This window comes from Scyliorhinus torazame, chromosome 17 (genome assembly GCF_047496885.1).
Source record: "Scyliorhinus torazame isolate Kashiwa2021f chromosome 17, sScyTor2.1, whole genome shotgun sequence".
In the NCBI taxonomy this organism is placed as follows: domain Eukaryota; kingdom Metazoa; phylum Chordata; class Chondrichthyes; order Carcharhiniformes; family Scyliorhinidae; genus Scyliorhinus; species Scyliorhinus torazame.
This window is the reverse complement of record NC_092723.1, coordinates 101,784,055-101,806,769: the sequence shown is the minus strand read 5'-3', so window position 1 is coordinate 101,806,769 and position 22,715 is coordinate 101,784,055. Positions and strand designations below refer to the sequence as shown.

Genomic DNA, 22,715 nt, shown 5'->3' with positions numbered 1-22,715 from the left:
GGCAAAGAGAGAGGATGCATCTTGATTATTCTTACCAAAGTGGGCCACCTCAGTTCAGAAATATGCAAATGCTTCCTGTTCACCATTGTGGGACCACATTCTGCTGCATCTCAAACAAAAGCGAGGACCTCTCCATATTAAAACGTATTCCACGTTGTTACAACTTTGATCATAAAGTTCAGCCAAGCGCCATGCAACAGATATATGAGCAATACTGGACTTGTTGCTTCTTTCAATGTGACTGAACGGGTTACAGCCAATCTAAAAAGGAAGTTACAACCAGAATTCTTAGAATCTTACTGTTGTGTATTTGGGGTATTTTCAATGATTCCTTACTCGCAGCCTTGCAGCTGAACAGAGGCACTTTAAGAGAATGGAGATGATGCCATGTGTGGGTAACTGGGCAGTGTAGATCTGTAGTGTTAACATCTCCTGAATATAGCTCTTAGTTTTTGTTGAACTTTCACGGGATCTAATGTCAATCCTGCAAACACCATACTTACCCCATCACCATTATAGATAACGCAGCCAAAGAGTTCAAATTGTTAAATGACTGCAACAATTTATTTATAGCTGCTTTCCCAATGGCAAATGTTTATCCACAATAGACTGGATTTTTTTTTTTTTTTTTTAAACATAAAAACCTGCACTGGCCCCCATTTCCACTGTTGGGTATTGAGAATGCACTAGCCCTGGCTATTTTGATGACATCGGGATGGAGGGGTCACCTTTTTTTCATAATTTGTGCTCCATTGGAAGCTGGTTCAAACCCAAATTCTGCCCCCCCCCCCCCCCCCAACCCCCACCCCCCCACCACCTTCGCCCACTAACTGCACTACTGCCCACATGCACTGCAATGCAGTACATGTCACTTATTTCAAGGACATGCGTCTTAACACTTCATCCGATGACACTAGCGGTTTTGTCTGTTCACCCTGTGGAACTGGCACTTCTGAACATCACTCTGTGGTGCTAATGCCTTCAACAATCGCAAAAATACAGAAAAACTGTTTCACATTTAAATTATTCCTTTCAATCTACAAATTTAAATGATGGACACAAAAGAGTAATTAATTAAGGTAATCATAATTTAATGAGGTGCCAAGTGCTTACTGAGCTGCAAAAAATAGTTGGTGCACCTAATGCATTGAAAGTGGGGCATTTGTAATTGAGCTCGATGGTGATGCCAAATGGACATACAACATTGCCCGAGATAGAAGGCGGTCCTCAAAAGGATTGGGCAACAGACGTGGTGAGGACTGTACTGCACATCAGGCTGGTGTATTTTGGAATTGTTCTCTCATGTTGGAAGATCATGCCAGTCACGTAATCTGCTGTAATGTTTATCATAAGATGTTTTGAACATCCAGCTCCATTAATGAGCCTTTTTGCACAGGCTTGTCCTCGTATGAATGCAAGATGCGGAGGCAAAAGAATCCTAGTTCCTGTTATTGCAAAACTAGACAGAAAACATCAATAATGTTTAAAAGGCAGCATACACTCTTATTTATATTCTGCTGTGCTCTCCAACTAAACACAATTTAGTGGTCTGTAAGGAATCCATGTAGGTAGGACTGCCAAGTGCTCAACCAGTTCACACATTCTCCATCTACTAAACAGGGATGCATTGCTTTCAAACATTCACCAGTGGTGTATGCTATAGTAGAAATGCTTAGCTAAAGGTATGGAATGCGATGTCACTGGAGGCACACTAGTGTATCATGAGGAAGAGTATAGCTAATGATTTGAAACTGAGAGATGACAACGGTCAATGGGTAGATTTTTTATTATTCTTTCACCGGATCTGGATGTCGCTGGCAAGGCTCATCATTAATTGCTCTTGGAAAGGTGGTGACGTGCTGCCTTCTTGTACCATTGCAGTCCACGTGGAGTGGGGCAGCGAGATTAGTGTTGGATTACTCTAGCACATCAAGGAGATGATGGCTCCTTTCTAGGTGTTGCTGTTTGGTCAAAATAGCACACTATAAATAAAATTCATGTGCGAAGGCAAAGCTAGCATTTCTTTCTGGAACATCACCTCATAACCTACACTGTTGAGTTGGAATATTCTTGTATATCCTGGCTGGCACGGTGACAAGGGCGGCACAGTGCTTAGCACTGCTGCCTCACAGCATCAGAGACCCGGGTTCAATTCCGACCTTGGGTTACTGTCTGTGTGGAGTTTGCACTTTCTCCCCATGTCTATAATAATAATAGTAAGAAGTCTTACAACACCAGGTTAAAGTCCAACAGGTTTGTTTTGAATCACTAGCTTTAGGAGCACAGCTCCTTCCTCAGGTGAATGAAGAGATGGGTTCCTACTGCAACTTATCCGCTTCATTCTGGATCACAACGACTTCACCTTCGACAAGTTCTCCATCCAGACACCCGTAACAGCCATGGGGAACAAATTCACATCTCAATATGCCAACATCTTCATGCACAAGTTTGATCAAGACCTCCTCACTGCACAGGACCGTCAACCAACGTTATACACCAGATACATCGATGAAATTTTTTTCCTTTGGACCCACGGCGAAGAATCACTGAAACGACTACACGATGACATCAATAAGTTCCATCCCACCATCAGACTCACCATGGACTACTCTCCAGAATCGGTTGCATTCTTGGACACACTCATCTCCATCAAGGACGGTCACCTCAGCACTTCGCTTAACGTAAGCCCACAGATAACCTCACGATGCTCCACTTCTCCAGCTTCCACCCTAAACACGATGCTCCACTTCTCCAGCTTCCACCCTAAACACATTAAAGAAGCCATCCCCTATGGACAAGCCCTCTGTAGACACAGGAGCAGCTCAGACGAGGAGGAGTATAACAGACATTTACAGACGCTGAAAGATGCCCTCGTACGAACGGGATATGGCGCTCGACTCATCGATCGACAGTTCCAACGAGCCACAGCAAAAAACCGCACCGGCCTCCTCAGAAGACAAACACGGGACACAACTGATAGAGTACCCTTCGTCATCTAGTACATCCCCGGAGCAGAGAAACGACTACATCTTCTTCAACACGTCATCGATGAAGATGAACATCTTGTCAAGGTCATCCCCACACCCCCACTACTTGCCTTCAAACAACCGCGCAATCTCAAACAGACCATTGTTTGCAGCAAATTACCCAGCCTTAAGAACAGCAGCCACGACACCACACAACCCTGCCCTGGCAATCTCTGCAAGATGTGCCAGATCATCAACATGGGTACCACCATTACATGTGAGAACACCACCCACCAGGTACGTGGCACATACTCGTGCGACTCGACCAACGTTGTCTACCTCATACGCTGCAGGAAAGGATGTCCCCAAGCATGGTACATTGGCGAGACCATGCAGACGCTGCTACAACAGATGAACGGACATCGTGTGACAATCGCCAGGCAGGAATGTTCCCTTCCAGTCAGGTAACACTTCAGCAGTCAAGGGCATTCAGCCTCTGGTCTTCGGGTAAGCGTTCGCCAAGGTGGCCTTCAGGACGCACGACAACGCAGAATCGCCAAGCAAAAACGTCTAGCCAAGTTCCGCACATGAGTACGGCCTCAATCGGGACCTTGGATTCATGTCGCATTACATTCACCCCCACCATCTGGCCTTGGCTTGCAAAATCCTACCAACTGTCCTGGCTTGAGACAATTCGCACCTCTTTAACCCTTGATTATCCCTCTCTCTAGTTGCTCTGTCTGGACCTGTAAAGACTTAATTACCTGCAAAGACTCGCATTCAAAGTATAGTCTTGCATCTTTGATTTTGTCCATCTTATAGGTTTCTGGAACCTCTTCAGCCACCTGAGGAAGGAGCTATGCTCTGAAAGCTAGTGATTTGAAACAAACCTGTTGGACTTTAACCTGGTGTTATAAGACTTCTTACTGTGCTCACCCCAGTCCAACGCTGGCATCTCCACATCATGGTTATAATAATAATAACCTTTATTGTCACAAGTAGGCTTACATTAACATTGCAATGAAGTTACTGTGAAAAGCCCCTAGTCGCCACATTCTGTCGCCTGTTCGGGTACACGGAGGGAGAATTCAGAATGCCCAATTCACCTAACAAGCATGTCTTTCGGCACTTGTCGGAGGATATCGGAGAACCCGGAGGAAACCCATGCAGGCACGGGAAGAACGTGCAGACTCCCCACAGACAGTGACCCAAGCTGGAAATCGAACCTGGGAATCTGGCGCTGTGAAGCAACAATGCTACCCACTGTGCTACCGTGCTACCCAGGTAGGTTTCCTCCCAGTGCTTCAGTTTTCTCCCGTAGTCCAGTTAGGCGGTTTGGCCATGCTAAATTGCCGATTAGTGTCCAAAACGTTAGGTGGGGTTACTGGTTTATGAGGATAAGTTGGGGGAAGAAATCAGCCTGAAAGTTATCTCAGTTGGTCTACCTCTTCTCAAGGCCAGTTACACAGTAATGTGGCAACTGCTATTTTAGCCAAAAAAAAAACACAACAGAGCAGGAAGGAAAAACAAATCAACTGAGAGGATTCAAAAGATGAACATTGGGAACAAATAAAAGAGTGGGAACAAATAAAGTGAAGATTCATTTAGATTTCAAACACTGTGTATGAGCCAGCAAAGCAGCAATGAATGGCATGTCAGAGTCATAATAATGGAACCAGTTACTGAGTTAATGCCGTGTAACATGCACTTTTTCCATTAATTCCACTGACGTTGCATCAATGAGAATGTGTGTAGGGAACTGCGGTTGCAGGCATTTTAAAAATTCTTTCCTGGGATATGCTGGCAAGGCCAGCTTTTGTTGTCCATCCCGAACTGCGCTCGAGAAGGTGGTGACAAGCCGACTCCCGAATGAGAGAGAAAAACAGGCGCACACACAGATTGAATATGAATGACAGACACACTATGGAATGCCTGGAGACAGGCTTCATTGTGGACGTTTACCAGTCCAGCTTGTTCAATGTTCCAATGCATGGAAACCAGATCAGAGTGAGCAAGTCGGTATTTCAGGGAATTGGTACCAAAATTCCAGTGGAGCAAAGGGGCTGCAAAACAGATCATGTACAATGGCACCTTCAGTTTGACGAGGGTTAGCTGTAATATGCGGGCCCATTGAGCTTTGATCGTCATCGTCAGCAAAACTGATGCCGCCATCAAAAAAGGCAGCTGCTGTCGACAGTAGCCCTTTTAATTTGAAAGATCTATCCTTAACGTTAATGTTCTCCTGCGTGTTGTCACCCACTTCCATTGATTTGCTTTGTAATTTTCATTTCAATAGTGATTAGTGAGTGCTCCATGACATCATCTGGGAAAGTGTCTAGGAGGAGTTTCCATGCCTGACAGTGTGTGGGAACTGCACTAAAATCAGGAGAATTTGCATAATTTGCTCAGGGGTTTTCACTGCTCTTGTCATTACAACTGTGTTATTTCATTTATCTCCTTCATACCAGCAAACTCTGCAACTCTGCTCAGCCATGACCACCACTGATAATCAGTGGGAACAGAAAACATCGGAGGTTTGAAGACAAGATTCTCTTTATAAGAAGCAAGGCAAATGACCAAGGGAATAATAACTGGAAGTGAGATTTTTTTTTTTTTTTCCTTTTTATAGTAGTCAAATGTTATCTGTCCAAACAGAAAACTTGGTCCTGGAGTAACTTTAACTGAAAGTACCGTCTTCGCTAAAAGCCTTTCGAAAAATAATCTTTTTAAATAAAACTCTTTTAATGTTTTAGCAGACATTTGTTGGCTCTAGGATCTTTTGAAAATGTAGGTTCAACGTTTCAAAAACTAAACCACTTTCGCAATCGATATTTGAGTTCCAAATGGTGCTCACTTCATATTGATGTTTATCGGAGAGCTGTGGAGTTTAAATTGGACATTTTAAATCAATTACAGTCAGATCTCTCCAGCTGCAAAAGTAAAAAGATACCGAATTATAACAATAGTGATGTGTGTGTGTGTGTGGGGGGGGGGGGGGGGGGGGGGGGGGGGGAAGAGACCTGAAACATAAACACCAGTGCCAGGGATGGAGTTCACAAAACTATTTAATCTGGCGGAGGAATCCCGAACAAGCTTCAAAGGTTAGGGCTAAGAGTGAAATCACAAAGCGGTTTTTCACACATAAGGTAGGAGAAATCCGGAACATTCTCCACAAAAAGAGTTTGAACGTTGGATGAATTAAAAATTTCAACATCGATAGATGTTTGTTGGGCAAGTGATTCAAGAGATATGGAGCAAAGAAGAATCTGCTTTTCTTCACAATGTCAAGGCAATGTTCATGTCTCGGCACTAAAAAGAAACAAGAGAGAGTATATGCAGGTCGGATCCAAATCCTATTCCACCGCTCGTTTGCTGTACTGACTCATGTTGTTAGGCCTATCTAGTGTTCAAAGCATTCCCAATTCATCATGGCAGAGGCAACATACAAACTCTCCTTTAGTCCTGTACCTGATTTCAAAACCTGAAATGGGCTGGCGAGTGTACACCGTCAATTTTATCAATCAGGAAGTGAGCATACAGCTGGCAGCAGAAATGAAAGACCCTAGAATCCGTACAGTGCAGAAAGAGGCCATTTGGCCCACCAAGTCTGCACTGACCCTTTAAGAGAGCACCCTACCTCGGCCCATTTCCCCACCCCCTGCTCATCCTTGGACACTAAGGAACATTTTGTAAAATCATGGCCAATCCACCTAATCTGCACATCTTTAGGCTGTGGGAGGATACCTCGAGGAAACCCAGGCAGACACGGGAGAAAGTGCAAACTCCACACAGTCATGAAAGGCTGGAATTGAACCCGGGTCTTTGGCGTTGTGAGGCAGCAGTGATAACTGATGTGTTGGGTGCTCTGGATCTGTGGAACACATACAGGCCACCAACACTTAAAATAGTACAACACTATTTTATTAAGCTAGAAACTGCTGAATATACTTTCACTGTGGGTTAACACGATGCTAGATTAAACTAAAGACCTATACCTAACCAGTCTATGCACTCAGCACATGGTGAAGATCTGTGCTGTAAGCTCTGTCCTTCTGAGAGGCTGCACCCGAATGAGAGGGAAAACTGATGCCCTCTGTCTTTATAGTGAGTGTGCTCTAACTGGTGATTGGCTGCGGTGTTGTGTGTGTTGATTGGTCTTGCTGTGTGTCCATCAGTGTGTGTGTCTGCACCATGATTTACTGGTGTATATTATGACATCCCCCCTTTTATAAAAAAAATGTATGTGTGTGGCAATAAATAATGTATGGTGATAATGTTCCTAGCTATGTGTGGGGTGCGAAGACTTATTTACAGGACTACGTACATGAGAACTAAGCTATTTACATGGGAAGGTGCCTGGTGCAGAGAAGCTGTATGCAACAAGAGTAACGAGATCAATACTATATATAAACCAGGGAACCGATCAAACAAAGCAACAAAACAATTCAGAGAGTCCATAAATTCGAAAAGTTCACAAATTTAGTCTCTGAGGTGGGCGACGAATTCTGGTTGACCGCCTCACGGGTGGGTTGAGCGCCGCCGGTTCAGGAGCAGGCAGGACTGCGTCAAAGTCAGGGGGAGGCAGAGTGACAATGAGCTCTGCATAGTCCGTGGCAGGGTCAGCAGGAGATAGAGAGTGAACTTTCTGAAGTAGGTTCAACAGCTTGCATGCCTGCACGCCAAGCAGGGAGGCTTTCGAGGAGCCCACGGTTTCAACGGGAAGGATGGCTTTGCGTGACCGGTGCGTCACTTCAAGTTGGCATGAGCTGCTGGCAGCAATGGCATTACCATTATAATCTAATAGTTGGCAGGCTGATGGCAGGATGGCTGGTATGACACGAAGGCTTCGGAGGTCAGACCGCGCAATGAAATTGGCGGAGGCACCGGTGTCCAGGCGGAATCGTATTTGGGACCGGTTGACCGTAAGGGTGGCACACCACTCATCATCCGGATCGATGTTGTATACCGGTAGAGGCTGGATTCTTTGCTTCGGGGACACCCTGTTTTTTATAATGATACCGACTGGAAAAGGCGCCTTCGGGTCCTCGGTGTCAATAATGGGCAGCAGGTCCGAATCGGGCTCGGTGACCGTGGGTTGAATGGCCCGGACATTCCTGCGAGGCTGGCTGAAGCAACGAGAGTTGGCAGGCTGATCTGATCTGCATAAAGCAGCATAGTGACCAAGTCTGCCACATTGCAGGCATCGTCGGGATTTGGCAGGACATTGCCGCTTTAAATGGGCGGAGCCACAGTTGCCGCACTTTGTAGCGTCAGTCCGTTCGCTGCGCCACCGCGCATGCATGGTGCGGTCGTACGCGGTGCGCGCCTGCGCAGTACGTTCGTCGACGTCGCCGTCCCCTCGTTCGGTGCGCAAAAGTGCGGGAGTCCGCGAAAAGCGCGCAAAATGGCCACCCTCATCCAGGCTAGGCCCTGGAGTTGCTTGATTGCTTGGAGCCGTTCTGCCTCGTGGGGACCTTGCCGTGCCGTTTCAGCCGCTCGGATGTGGGAATACAGACTAGTGCCGTGTTCGTGTGGCATGCAGGTCTCGATGGCAATTGCTTGGGTGAGCTGCTTTACCTCGAGGAGCTGCTGGCGTAGCGGGTCCGACTGAACACCAAAAATGATCTGATCGCGTATCATGGAGTCGGAGGTGGACCTGTAATTACAGGACTGCGCAAGGATGCGGAGGTGGGTGAGAAAGGACTGGAAAGGTTCATCCTTACCCTGCAAACGCTGTTGGAATACATAGCGCTCGAAACTTTCATTCACCTCGATGTCACAGTGAGTGTCAAACTTGAGGAGGACCTTCTTGAATTTTAATTTATCTTAACCATCAGAGAATTGAAAATGTGGATGGCATGGTCCCCGGCAGTGGATAGGAAGAGAGCGATCTTCCATGTGTCTGAGGCAGCTTCCCGGTCTGTGGCTTCAAGGTAGAGCCGGAAGCATTGTTTGAATATCTTCCAGTTGGCCCCTAGGTTACCGGTGATGCGGAGCGGCGGCGGCGGGTGGACGCTGTCCATTTTGCAGGATGGCTGTATGCTGGTGGAAGGCAGATCACTTGCAGGTAGGTCTAAGAAGTTCTAACATCCCTCAACTACTGGTACCATGATGTGTTGGGTGCTCTGGATCCGTGGAACACATACAGGCCACCAACACTTAAAATAGTACAACACTATTTTATTAAGTTAGAAACTGTTGAACATACTTTCACTGTGGGTTCACACAATGTTAGATTAAACTAAAGACCTATGCCTATCCGAACCAGTCTATGCACTCAGCACATGGTGAAGATGTGTGCTGTAAGCTCTGTCCTTCTGAGAGGCTGCATCCCGAATTAGCGGGAAAACTGATGCCCTCTGTCTTTACAGTGAGTGTGCTCTAACTGGTGATTGGCTGCGGTGTTGTGTGTTGATTGGTCTTGCTGTGTGTCCATCAGTGTGTGTGTCTGCATCATGATATACTGGTGTATATTATGGCACTAACCACTGCACCACCGTGCCACCCTCCTCCATTATATCCCTGCTTGCCAATAGCTAGAATCTGTTCATGACACTGCACCAAGACAGGTTAGAATTTAGATTCTCAAATACACATTTTAAAGGATTGTGCAGCAGTTTTGATGCCTGCATGTCAATGAGTCTCTGGCCACAGCCTTGTTTTTGCAGGATAGCCCAGGGGCAAGACATGGTGTGACAGATGCCGAGACATGAATATTACCTTGACATTGTGAAGACAAGCAGATTCAGAGTATTATCATTGAATTGTAGACGGAATGTCATTCAGCCCATTGCCCCTATGTTGGCTCATGGAAGATGAAGCTACTTCACCATTTTCTGTCTCTAACCCTGTTACGCTCCTCATCCTCAATTACCTGTTGAATTTACTTCAGCTTTCATCATCTTTTCAGACAAAATATTCCAGATCCTGCCATCTCCGTGAAAAAAATAATCATCTCCCTGCTATCTTTTTTGAATCTATGACTTTGGTTGTTGACACGCTCACCAGAGGGAATAATTTGTTTCTATCTATATTATTTTAAAAGCCTCCATCAGGCCACCTTGTATGGTTACTTGTTCGAAGGAGAACAGTCTCTCAACCTCCCCTCATAACTGGAGTCCCTCGCCTCCGGTATAACCTCATCTGGACTATCTCTAAGGCCTAAACATTTTTCTTAACATTTGGTGACCAAAATTATCTATAATATTCCAGCTGAGGCTCAACAAATGATTTATAAAATTTAAGCATGATGTCTTAGTTATTCTATTCCACTCCTCTACTTAGAAGTCCAAGGAAACCATTTTTTTAAACCACCATATCAACAGGCCCTGCCAACTTTAAGGGTTTGTATATATAAACATCAGTTCTCCCTGTTCATCTGCATTGTTGAAAATCATGCCATTTAGAGTATGCTGTCTTTCTATATTCCTCCCAAGTTTTCATGTTGAATTGCGTCTGCCATATGTCAGACAAACATAGGAATTAGATTATCATAGAATTTACAGTGCAGAAAGAGGCCATTCGGCCCATCGAGTCTGCACCGGCTCTTGGAAAGAGCACCCCACCCAAGGTCAACACCACCACCCCATCCCCATAACCCAGTAACCCCACCCAACCCAATTAGGTGCAAGAGTCGGCCAATTGGACCTTCGAGCCTCCTCTGCCCTTCAATAGCTAATCTGATTGCAACCTCAACCCCACACACTGGGCATAATTCAACAGGGGGGAAAAAAATGTCTGCTTTTGGACGTGTTTAGCGGGGTGTTTCTTAGTGGCTGCAGCGCCAACAAAGACACCGCTATTCTTTGCCATTCTTGTTGGCCTTGGCAAGGAACACCCTGTCGAGGCCGCACTCGCATCATTTCCTGCACTGACGAGCTCAGCTCGCCAGTGCAGGGGGACTAATTGCAGATTGGGGCGCCATTTTTAAAGACAGTTGATCTTTCAACCCCCCTCAGCAACCCCACTGCGGCCTCCAGACCCCCCACTGCACCCAACCTGCACTAGTAGTGGACTCGCCAACACTAAGGGCATTCATAGAATTATCATAGAATTTACAGTGCAGAAGGAGGCCATTCAGCCCATCGATTCTGCACCGGCTCTTGGAAGGAGCACCCTACCCAAGGTCAACACCTCCACCCTATCCCCATAACCCAGTAACCCCACCCAACGCTAAGGGCAATTATGGACACTAAGGGCAATTTATCATGGCCAATCCACCTAACCTGCACATCTTTGGACTGTGGGAGGAAACCGGAGCACCCGGAGGAAACCCACGCACACACGGGGAGGATGTGCAGACTCCGCACAGACAGTGACCCAAACCGGAATCGAACCTGGGACCCTGGAGCTGTAAAGCAATTGTGCTATCCACAATGCTACCGTGCTGCCCGTAAACGGTCATTGGATAGACATATGGACGATAAGGGAATAGTGTAGATGGGCTTTAGAGTAGTTTCACAGGTCGGCGCAACATTGAGGGCCAAAGGGCCTGTACTGCGTTGTAGTGTTCTATGTTCTATGTTCAACCTACCTCTTCCAGGGTGCTCAAGACCCCCGCCCTCCATCTCATCTCTTAAGGGCAAGGCAACCCCTGGACCTACCCCTGGCATGGCCAACCTGGCACCAGGCACCTTGGCACTGTCAGTCTGGCACCCTGGCAGTATCAGAGTGACACTGTCAGGGTGCCCATGTGAAATGTCAAGGTGCCAGGCAGGCAGAGCCAACATGCCCGGGTGCCAGTGGGAGTGCCAGGGTACCACCCTGACCAGAGCCCGACGACACAGTGTCTCCAATGGTCTGGGAGACCCCCACACCCTCCACCCGCCAGGTGCCGTTGCAACGGATCCATGTTTGTATGGACCAGTTCTAAACGGAGCCCGGTCGAGGTCTTGCTGAGGAGGCCGTTAGTTCCGGGCCCCGCGAGAAAATGGCACATACATATTTAAATGAGCCAAATGACACATATAATTACACTGATCTGTATCACACCCAGTGAGGGAGAGATCCAGATTAAGACGTCTCAAGCGTTTCGGTTGAATCTCACAAGATGTCTCAAGCATCGCGAATATCGCAAGAGGCCTCTCGCGAGGTTCAACAGTCTCGTTATGTCACCAATATGGGCATGACAGGGCCGGTAAATCCCACCCTCTAAATGCACTTCCCTCATGCCCTCAATCACCTTTGATTCCCTTCCCTTGTTAGTCAAGAATCTATCTACTTCTGCCTCAGCTATACACTGATCCTGCCTCCACCGCCCTCCAGGGAAGAGACATCCAAAGATTCATAACCCTCAGCGAAATAATGTCTTCCCATCTCAGTCCTAAATGGGAGACCCTTATCTTTAAGCTGCACTATTAAAGTGCAGATGTCACCTTGAAGCCAACTGTCCTAATTGTCATAATATCCACGCCTGTATATAATGAAGTGCAGACAGGCAGTGATTGACACACAGGATGACCAGGATGGACGAACGGGTGGTCCAAATTCGTGAGGAGACAGCCAAGGATCCTCTGCTGCAGCGTGTGATGCAGCACCTCAGCAATGGCTGGCAGCAGGGACAATGTCCCCAGTTCTATAACATAAAAGACGACCTGGCGGTGGTGGAGGGAATCCTTCTGAAACTCGACAGAATCGTAATTCCTCAGAGTATGCGTGCTATGGTGCTGGGCCAACTCCATGAGGGCCACCTTGGGGTCGAGAAATGCTGCGCAGAGCTCGGGAGGCGGTCTATTGGCCGGTATTAGCCAGGACATTACCGACACAGTCCTCAGCTACCCTACCTGTCAGAAGTATGAGATCGTGACCTCTCCGTGGTCCAAAGTAGGTGTAGACCTTTTCCACGCCAAGGGGCGTGACTACGTATTCCTGATCGACTACATCTCCAGTTACCCAGAAGTAGTGAAACTGTCCGACCTCACGTCGAAGGTGGTAATCAAAGCCTGCAAAGAAACGTTCGCCAGGCATGGGATACCACCCACAGTAATGAGCGACAACGGTCCTTGCTTTTACAGCCAGGAATGGTCTGACTTCGCACAGTCCTACAACTTCCGTCACGTTACCTCCAGTCCCCACTACCCGCCGTCAAACGGGAAGGCCGAAAAAGGGGTCCACATTGTAAAGCGGCTGCTGTGCAAAGCTGCAGACTCAGGCTCCGATTTTAACCTGGCGATGCTGGCATACAGGGCAACCCCGCTGTCCACTGGATTGTCTCCAGCCCAGATGCTCATGAATCGCACTCTGAGGACCACAGTTCCAGCTATCCATGTTCCCGACCTTGACCCCCTCACGGTTCTACAGAAAGTGCAGCAACCACGGGCCCAACAGAAAGCCACGCACGATGCCCATGCCACGGATCTGCCCGAGCTGGCCCCAACTGATCATGTTCGCGTACAGTTGCCAGAGGGCGGCGTCAGCCACAGCTGTTGTGCTCAAACAAGTGGCCCCAAGATCATTCCTTGTCCGCATGGCTGATGGCTCCCTGCTATGGTGCAACAGACGGGCACTGTGAAGAGTTCCACGCCCGCTACCTGACCAGCGTGCCCCGCCGCCGACGATGCCTCCTCCGGACGTACCCGACCACGAGGCCACCGATCTACCAGCAATCCTGCCGGTCCACGCGCCCACCGCGATACCAGCGATCCCGCCTCTCCAAGCGCAGGCGGCTCCTAATCCGCCTCTGCAGTCGCCCACCACAAAGACTAAATCCAAAGACTGAGCTTTTGTACATTTTTGTGATTTCACCAATTGGACCTCTGTAAATATCGTTTTGTTTGCCACGTATCTGCACTATCGCACCCTTCCTATGTATATACGTTCATTTAGACATCTTCCTGTATATAGTCAGGCTTATATATGGATGTTTATATATTTCTAAGCGCCCACACCTTAGTATTTTTTATTTTTTTTTAAAAAGGGGGGAGATGTCATAATATCCACGCCTGTATATAATGAAGTGCAGACAGGCAGAGATTAACACACAGGATGACCAGTAAGCACACAGCACAGTGCAGCCAATCACCAGACAGGACACCACCACTATAAAGCCAGAGGGCACAAGGTTTCCCGCTCTCTCTGGACCCAGCCACTGAGACAGTCAGAGTCCACGAGCTAGCACAGTGCAAACACCATGCGGTAGCTAGTAAGTCTGGTCAGGCTAGTACAAGGTCTCCAGTCAGTTCAGTATAGTGTCGACCCACAGTTAAATATGTATGTTAGTTCTATCGTTCAATAAAACCGTGTTGGATCTTCTACAGTGTTAGAGGTCTGTTTCTCGCATCGCTGCATCAAGTGCAGTCCACACCGAACCGACCTGCCTAACACATCACTGATCACGGTCTACTACTTTGCAATGTTTCATATCATCTGCAGACTTGATAATGTTGCTTGCTGTAAGTCTCAGGCCAAAAGTTTACATATGAAGTTCCGGCATGTGTCTGACCCAGAGAAGTGTAAAATTGCACAAAGCGGCTTGGGGCACATGTCCCAACGTCATCGCACCCCCATGCAAAATTTCAGTTGGCAGGCGCGTTGGAAGATGGCCCACCAACAATCAAGAAACCAAATTAAATTAATTGAACAGCCATTGACCAAGATTTTACATGGCCCATTTGCCTTTACGGTTGGTGGGAGGGCCGATTGGCAAGGCGGCCTTTACTTGTAAAAATTAATTTACAGTACCAATTCAATTTTTTTTCCAATTAAGGAGCAATTTAGAATGGCCAATTCACCTACTCTGCACATCCTTTTGGGTTGTGGTGTTGAGACCCACGCAGACACGGGGAGAATGTGCAAAGTTTTTATGTTTAAGCTGCAACCTTGATCCAGGGCGGGGTGAAAGATCACAGTTGAAATATATTTAACTCATATGTCTGGGGACTGAGGTCTGTGTGTGATTGTGCTGCTTAAACACTCGTGGCGTAGTTTTAACATCAATATTTATTGTTCACAGGTCTGCAGCTTGCTGAGACAACTCCGCAGCAGTTGTCCCCCCGAGGGATCCCATTGGAAACATCAGCCCACATTCTCGCTGTTCTCGGAGACCCTCCCCCTCTTCCTGCCCTCCCTGGTAATGCTTGGCCTTTCACAGAGCATGTTCCAGGCTGAATGGCCATTAATTGTGAAATTGGGCTCCAAGGCCGACCGCAATCGGGAATGTGTTGCACGCTCATTTCCAGACCCGTCAAATGTGCATACACGATGGGTGGAAAATTCAGACCTAGGTCATTTATAAAAAAACTGAAAAGTGTTTTGGACTGTTATAATCCCAGTTGATGCTACTACTGGACAGGAAGATCCCAGAATGGAACGATAGCACAGAAAAGGCCAAACTTTTACTTTTTTTAAGCATAACATGGGCAGCACGGTAGCATTGTGGATAGCGCAATTGCTTCACAGCTCCAGGGTCCCAGGTTCGATTCCGGCTTGGGTCACTGTCTGTGCGGAGTCTGCACATCCTCCCCGTATGTGCGTGGGTTTTCTCCGGGTGCTCCGGCTTCCTCCCACAGTCCAAAGATATGCAGGTTAGGTGGATTGGCCATGCTAAATTGCCCTTAGTGCCCAAAATTGCCCATAGTATTGGGTGGGGTTGCTGGGTTATGGGGATAGGGTGGAGGTGTGGACCTTGGGTAGGTTGCTCTTTCCAAGAGCCGGTGCAGACTTGATGGGCTGAATGGCCTCCTTCTGCACTGTAAATTCTATGATCTATGAAGAGAGTCACAGGACTGCCAATTATCTTTCAATAATCACTTATTAAACATCAAAAGTTTGACTATAATACAAACCCCCTTTTCTCCCACTTATCTTCACAAATGTACACAGATTTAAAGGATAACAAAACATATCTTAGGCTATAATGTTCTCCATACACATACAGTTCCTGCAACCCAACTGTCTAACTGTGGTCTGGCAGCACCCCACTCTGAAACCCAATGACAGATGCCACTCAATCGCTTTTCTGTGGATTTCTCCTCAAATTGATTATCCCACAAGCATTTCTAAACTACCCTCTCAAAATGACACGTTTTATAATCTTCGTTCAACCAATGTTTACTCTCAGCTGTTCCAAACAAGGACCCACCTCCAGGTTTTCCAACTATCCTTCGAAACAAGATTTTCTCTCAGCAGTTTCAGCAATGATCCAGGTTTTCCAACTTTTCTTTCAGCATTCCTTAAATTGCCATAGGGTCCAAACTTCTACCTAAAACCTCAGGCACTCAGTCCCCAACAGAATACTATTGTTTCAAAGACTGGAAATACGGACACCAAAGACACAACATTCGGCACAACATCGTGGGCCGAAGGGCCTGTTCTGTGCTGTATTTTCTATGTTATGTTATTACGAATGTTTCAGATCAGTCTCTGAATTCTTGCTAGCCAACTTCACCAATTTCTTCACTTTTCAGCTGTCTTTAACTTCAATGAACTGTTGCACCTTATTCTAATGGCAGTTCCTCTTTTACTTCATTCGTCCTCAAAATTTCTCTTCATTTTCTAGTTTCTAGAACTAACCGCCCTTTAGTTCCTCTGGAGCTTGCTTTCATGCCCATTACCCTATAGTCTGGTGTTCCTGCTTCTAGTAGAGATGAGGGCTGTTCACGCTCTAGCTTTCTAGCTCAACTTCCTTTAGGTTCAGTTTAAAACTCACTCAAAATGAGTTTTCCCCTAAAGGTGCGCTTGGTTGCGAAGCAACATCAATATTCTTCCTCCAAGCTAGTGTTTACTTTTCACATTCTAAACTCGCTCAGCACAACAGAGACAGTTTGAACTGAAACCAAAAACAAACATACAAACATTTTTGTCTGACATGGTTGGCTTTAACTAGGGTTGTACCCTTTCCTACACAAAATACTAAATTGAACCCACTTAAATCTCATTTCTAATATTTAACAATGCAATTATAGATCACTTACAGCTACCTCAGTTTCCTGACAGGACCCAAAATTGATCTTTGGTGAAAATGACAACAAACCACCCGCGAGTTTGAAAAACATCCACCCACCATCCTTTGCTTCCTGTCACTGAGCCATTTTCATATCCACCACTTCCCCCTTTAACAATGGGCACTTTGTTTAATGTGTTCTGAAAGTCCATAAATACACAGGGCATGATCTAAACAAATTGGAACAGAGTCGCGTGCTTGCAGCGCTGAGAAACACCATGTTATCTAACACTGTTGCTTCACAGTGCCAGGGTCCCGGATTCGATTCCCGCCTTGGGTCACTGTTTATGCGGAGTCTGCACGTTCTCCCCGTGTCTGTGTGGGTTTCCTCCGGGTGCTCTGGTTTCCTCCCACAAGTCCCAAAAGACGTGCTTGTTAGGTAATTTGGACATTCTGAATTCTCCCTCTGTGTACCCGAACGGGCGCTGGAATGTGGCGACTAGGGGCTTTTCACAGTAACTTCATTGCAGTGTTAATTAAGCCTACTTGTGACAATAATAAAGATTATTATTATTCAATTCGGAGCCTCAGTGGGGAACGGCCCGCACAGAGATTTGGACACCATTTTTAAATTCCATCACAATCTCTCCAACCCCGAACTCCCCCAAAGGCCCAACTGACCTGTAAGGGGATCCTCAGGCCCCCTGCTCCCCACCTCACATGTGCAGCTCACCGCCGGTCCTCATCCCTGCCATGGGAAAAATGCCAGCCTGGCGCACTGGCAGTGTCCCTGCCAGCTGGCAGTGCCACCCGGGCACTTTTGCATCAGGCTGGCAGTGCCAAAGTGCCCAGGTAACACTAGCAGTGCCAGGTGCTTGCCCAGAGGCCAGCGATCCCCTGGGGGACCCCAAAGGTGCCGTTCCGTGTGGTTCCCATTTCATAGAATTTACAGTGCAGAAGGAGGTTATTCGGCCCATCGAGTCTGCACCGGCCCCTGGACAGAGCACCCCACCCTTTCCCCTTATCCCAGTAGCCCCACCTAACCTGCACATCTTTGGACTGTGGGAGGAAACTGGAGCACCCGGAGGAAACCCACGCACACATGGGGAGAACGTGCAGACTCCGCACAGACAGTGACCCAAGCCGGGAATCGAACTGGGACCCTGGCGCTGTGAAGCAACTGTGCTAACCACTGTGCTATCATGCTGCCCATTTGTGGGGACCAGCATTGAGAGGCACTTGCCTGAAGTCTCCAAAGCGAAGGGGTTAGATCCTGTAGATTAGGGGGGTGCATATTAGACTGTCTCCAAAATGCAGATTTGCAAAATACTGACTCCGCCCATCATGGGCAGGATTCAGATCTCGGCAAGATTTTGGGAGGTGTGGAGAGCCGGGTAGATCCTGGAAGAGGGATCTCCCGGCATGTACCTGCCGCGCTGCCTTTCAGGCACCCGCGGACTTTTGCACAACCCTGATCAACTATCACTAACCATATCAAGGAATTTAAGCAAATTAAAAGCCACAATTTGCCTTGAACAAATCCAAACTAGCTCTCCTAAATTAATCTTTGTCTTTCTAAACAAAAGCTGATTTTGATGATGGTTTCTAATGACTTCCACACCAAGGATGTTGGGCTGCCTGTCCTGGAACTGTCTGATTTATCACTCACTCCTTCCTTGAATGCTGCTAGAACATTAGCAACTCTCAAATCCTACAGCCCTACTCCTCCATCCAATCAAAATTTGTGTATTGCTGAAAAAAAAAGACACATGTTGTCAAAGGTTTTTGTCTTGCACTCAGGAACATACCATCAAGCCAAAAGGACGTTATGCTATCACACAAATTAGTAACGTGGTATACGAATTTCAGTGCCAGTGTGGTGCCAGGTATGCAGACCGTATGTAGCAAAGATTAGCGGATCATATCAAACAGCATGTCCCTTCAGCTATTCAAAACAGACAAGGTACCAACCATACCCAACCAGCCTGTGCTTGAAAAACTCAAATCATATGATGGAATTCTACCATATCTACCATGCCCCTGCCAGTTGTTTTTATGGTGGACAGTGGGGAGGGGACAGGGAGTATTCGGCGGGAAGCTCACACATCAGTTTCACGCTGGTGTGAATTACCCGTGGGATCTTCCTCTGATTAGCCTGTCATGGTGGGTCAGGGAACCCACTGGGGGTCAGCGTCAAACGGATTTGTATCCCTGGTAAGGAGAGGCCCGATCGGAATCTTCCCACCACACCGGATTCTCTGCAACAACAGCGGGAAAACATGTTGGTGCAAAACACATGTGGAATAACGTGGCACATACACAGGGCTTCATAAAACTTACAGTGCAGACTCGGCCCATCAAAGTTAGTAAGTCGATGTTTTGGGTGTCCTCGTGACTGCTAAAGTTTATCATATTTTTGAGGGGGGTGTTGGGCTTTGTTTCCCTGTGTTGGGGGCAGAAATGTGGCATGTCTCCCACTGCGAGGCTAGTGTTGAAAAGGAGCCCAACATCGTCCTATCCCCGTAACCGAGTAACCCCACCAAACCTTTTTGGACACGAAGGGCAATTTAGCAAGGCCAATCTACCTAACCTGCACATCTTTGGACTGTGGGAGGAAACCCATGCAGACACGGGGAGAATGTGCAGAGTCCACACAATCAACCAAGCCGGGAATCGCACCTGGAACCCTGGAGCTGTGAGCAACTGTGCTCACCACTGTGCTAGCCTGAATAATGCCTGGGGTTACATCTGCCAGCATCTGGATCCTGGAACACCACAACAGTGGGTAGAGGGGGCATCTACTGGTGGACCTTCCAGATTCAGTGTCACTGAGGAGATCCATCTTCCAGCCTTCGAGTGCTCCTGGAGATCCACCTTCATTTTCAGGAGGCCCATCTTCTTCCTTCAGAAGTGGGTGGGCGATGTTGGGCTCCTTTTCAACATGGTGGCCGGATATGTTGGTGGATTATGTGCCATCAAGCCCACCCTGCCACGGGGCCAGAGGATACGGCATATTTCCCCACTTGCCTCGCAGTGGGAGACATGCCACATTTCTGCCCCCAACACAGGGAAACAAAGCCCAACATCCCCCTCACAAATATGATGAACTTTAGCAGTCACGAGGACACCCAAAGCATCTGACTTACTAACTTGTGTTCCCCACAGATGCTGCCTGACCTGCTGAGTATTTCCAGCCTTTGCTGCTTTTTGCTTTTCTGAATTTATTCTTAGTTGTCATTTTTTTAGCTGGAGTAAAACAGGCTCGACATGATCTGCAGCATGTTAATTATTTCCACAAGGGTGGCTATCCAAAGGAATCAATAGTGAAGAATTTGAGAGAATGTTATAGCTACTCTGGAGCAGTGATGTTTATTGTATTTCAATATTGTACTTGCCGTGTTGTGACATTTGAGAAGTTTCATAAATGCAAAAAGATGTGTTATAACATTCCTTGGCAGCCAATGAAAATTGGTGCAGAGAATGATTATGACACAGAAGGAGGCCTTTCAGCCTCTCACCTCCATGCTAGCTCTCTGCAAATGCAGCAAACCTGGTCCCATCACCATCACACCTTTCCCCCAAAGCCTGACATTTGTTTGCTCCTCAGATAATTACAAAATTTTCTTTTAATCGATTGGAATTTTCAGTAATATGTAGATGGGGTCCTTGAAAAAACATCAGGGCAAGTTTATTGCAATTATTCTTAGGTTGAACCTGTTGGGAGTCGCTAGGGTTAGGGTCAGTAAGAGGATATCTTCTGTGCCAGCTATAAGCTGTTGAACCACCCATCTCCTGCTTGCTATCTTGTGGGGGTGGGTAACGGTACTCTGTTCTTCTCCCCTGGTTCACTTGCATCAATAAATATAAAGCATTTTCTCAGCTGTTTTAAAGTGCATTTTATATTGGTTGGCTAGCCCAAATTGTACTTGCGAAGGTGGAGATGATCCATCTTCTTAATCCACTGCAGGCTACATAAAAACAGTAGGAGCAGGAGGAGGCCAATTGTCCCTTCAAGCCCGTTCCGCCATTCATTATGATCATGGCTGATCATCCAACTCAATAGCCTAATCCCGCTTCCCCACATATCCTTTGATCCCCTTCACCCTAAGTGCTACATCTAACTGCTTCTTGAAAACATACAATGTTTTGGACTCAACATGGTGTAGAGTTACACCCACAGTGCTATTAGGGAGGGAGTTTCAGGGTTATGACCCAGCGACAGTGAATGAATGGTGATGTAGTTCCAAGTCAGGATGGTGTATGCCTTGGAGGGGGATCTTGCAGGTGGTGGTGTTCCTATGCATCTGCTGCTCTCATCCTTCTAGGTGATAGAGGTCACAGGTTTGGAAGATGCTATTGAAGGAGTCCTGTAGATGGTACACGATGCTGCCAGCGTACTCTGTCATCGAGGAAGGGAAGGTTTCAGCTGATGGATAGGCTGCCAATCAAGTTAGCTACTTTGTCCTGGATGGTGTTGAACCTCTGGAGTGTTGTTGGAGCTGCACTCATCTAGGCAAGTGGAGAGTATACTATCACACTCCTGACTTGTGCCTTGTAGATGGTGGACAGGCTTTGGGAGACAGGAGGTGTCTTACTTGCCACACGATTCCTAGCCTTTGAACTGCTCTGGTAGCCACAGTATTTATATGGCTAGTCCAGTTCAGTTTCTGGTCAATGGTAACTCACAGGATGTTGATGGTTGGAGATTTAGTGATGGTAATGCCATTGAATGTCAAGGATATTCTCTCTTCTTGGAGATAGTCACTGTCGAGTGATTGTGTGGCGTGAATGGTACTTGGTCCAGTTATGGATTGCTGATTAGGCAACTCAACTTCTTGTCCAACCAGATTTATTCAAAGATCCCATAAATCTAAAACTATGAACATCACATACAAACTCAATTGTAAAAAAAATTGCGGTTAATGTATTTGGTGTTTCCATTAATAAAATATGTCCAGGGCAAGGGGCACCTATTTGCACCCAATTTTCGTATTCAGTGTTCCGCAATGGTGCAGGTGCTGGAGTGGCTTGTTTAAAGAGTCTCCCCTGTTTTAGACAGATTTATTTTGATGACTAGAAGTTACCAGAACCAATATGGAACCCAACGCAACTTAGCTGTGGCAAACCATGGCACAAAACAAATGCCATTGGTGAGGAGTCACTGAAAAGCATTCTGGGAAAACTCAGCTCAGTCACCATAACCAAGGAGGGGATTGCAGGGGACCTAGTGCTCAACTGGAGGAAGAGCAGTCAACAAATGCCGGTTCAGAAAGTGATGTGGGTTCAACCAAAGCAGCTAATTGATGAGTACGCTCTGGTGAGTAAGTCCTGGTGAGTATTTTCAATCTATTAAAGTATGTGATGAACAGTTACTGCCTTATCATCATGTAAGGTGATGTCCCCTTTAGGACCAGGCTTGGAACACTAGGGACTCCGCCTCTGGCTCCGCCCATCTGGGAGCCATACATAAAGGCCTGCCTCATGGTCTGTATAGCAGTCAGCTCTCGTCCAAATCTGTAGCATAGTTATTAGCCTAATAAAGCCTTCTTTACAGTTTAATCTCTAAGCATCATTATTGAGGGTACCTCCATTTATTAGGCTAAACTAGATTCAGGATGGACGCAGGCCTAAAACCAGAGAAGCTCAATCTGGAAGCACGAACGCCGGAGGCAAAGGAAATTTTTAAATACTGGCTGCGGTGCTTCGAGGCCTACCTGGACTCCGCAGAGACTCCCATCCTGGGGCCACGCAAGCTGCGTCTACTCCACGCCCGGGTAAGTCACAGAATCTCCGCCACGCTCGAAAGGGCGACGAGTTATGAGGAAGCGATTGAGTTGCTCCGCAAGCGGTTTGTCAAACCCGTCAATGAG

The 22,715-nt window shown here is 47.0% G+C and overlaps 1 protein-coding gene across 1 annotated transcript in view; it reads right to left on the bottom strand.

The window, feature by feature from the left end:
* Positions 1-22,715, bottom strand: part of LOC140394025 (uncharacterized) — a 654,493-nt gene that overhangs the window by 548,994 nt on the left and 82,784 nt on the right. The gene's annotated exons all lie outside the window — the stretch shown is intronic.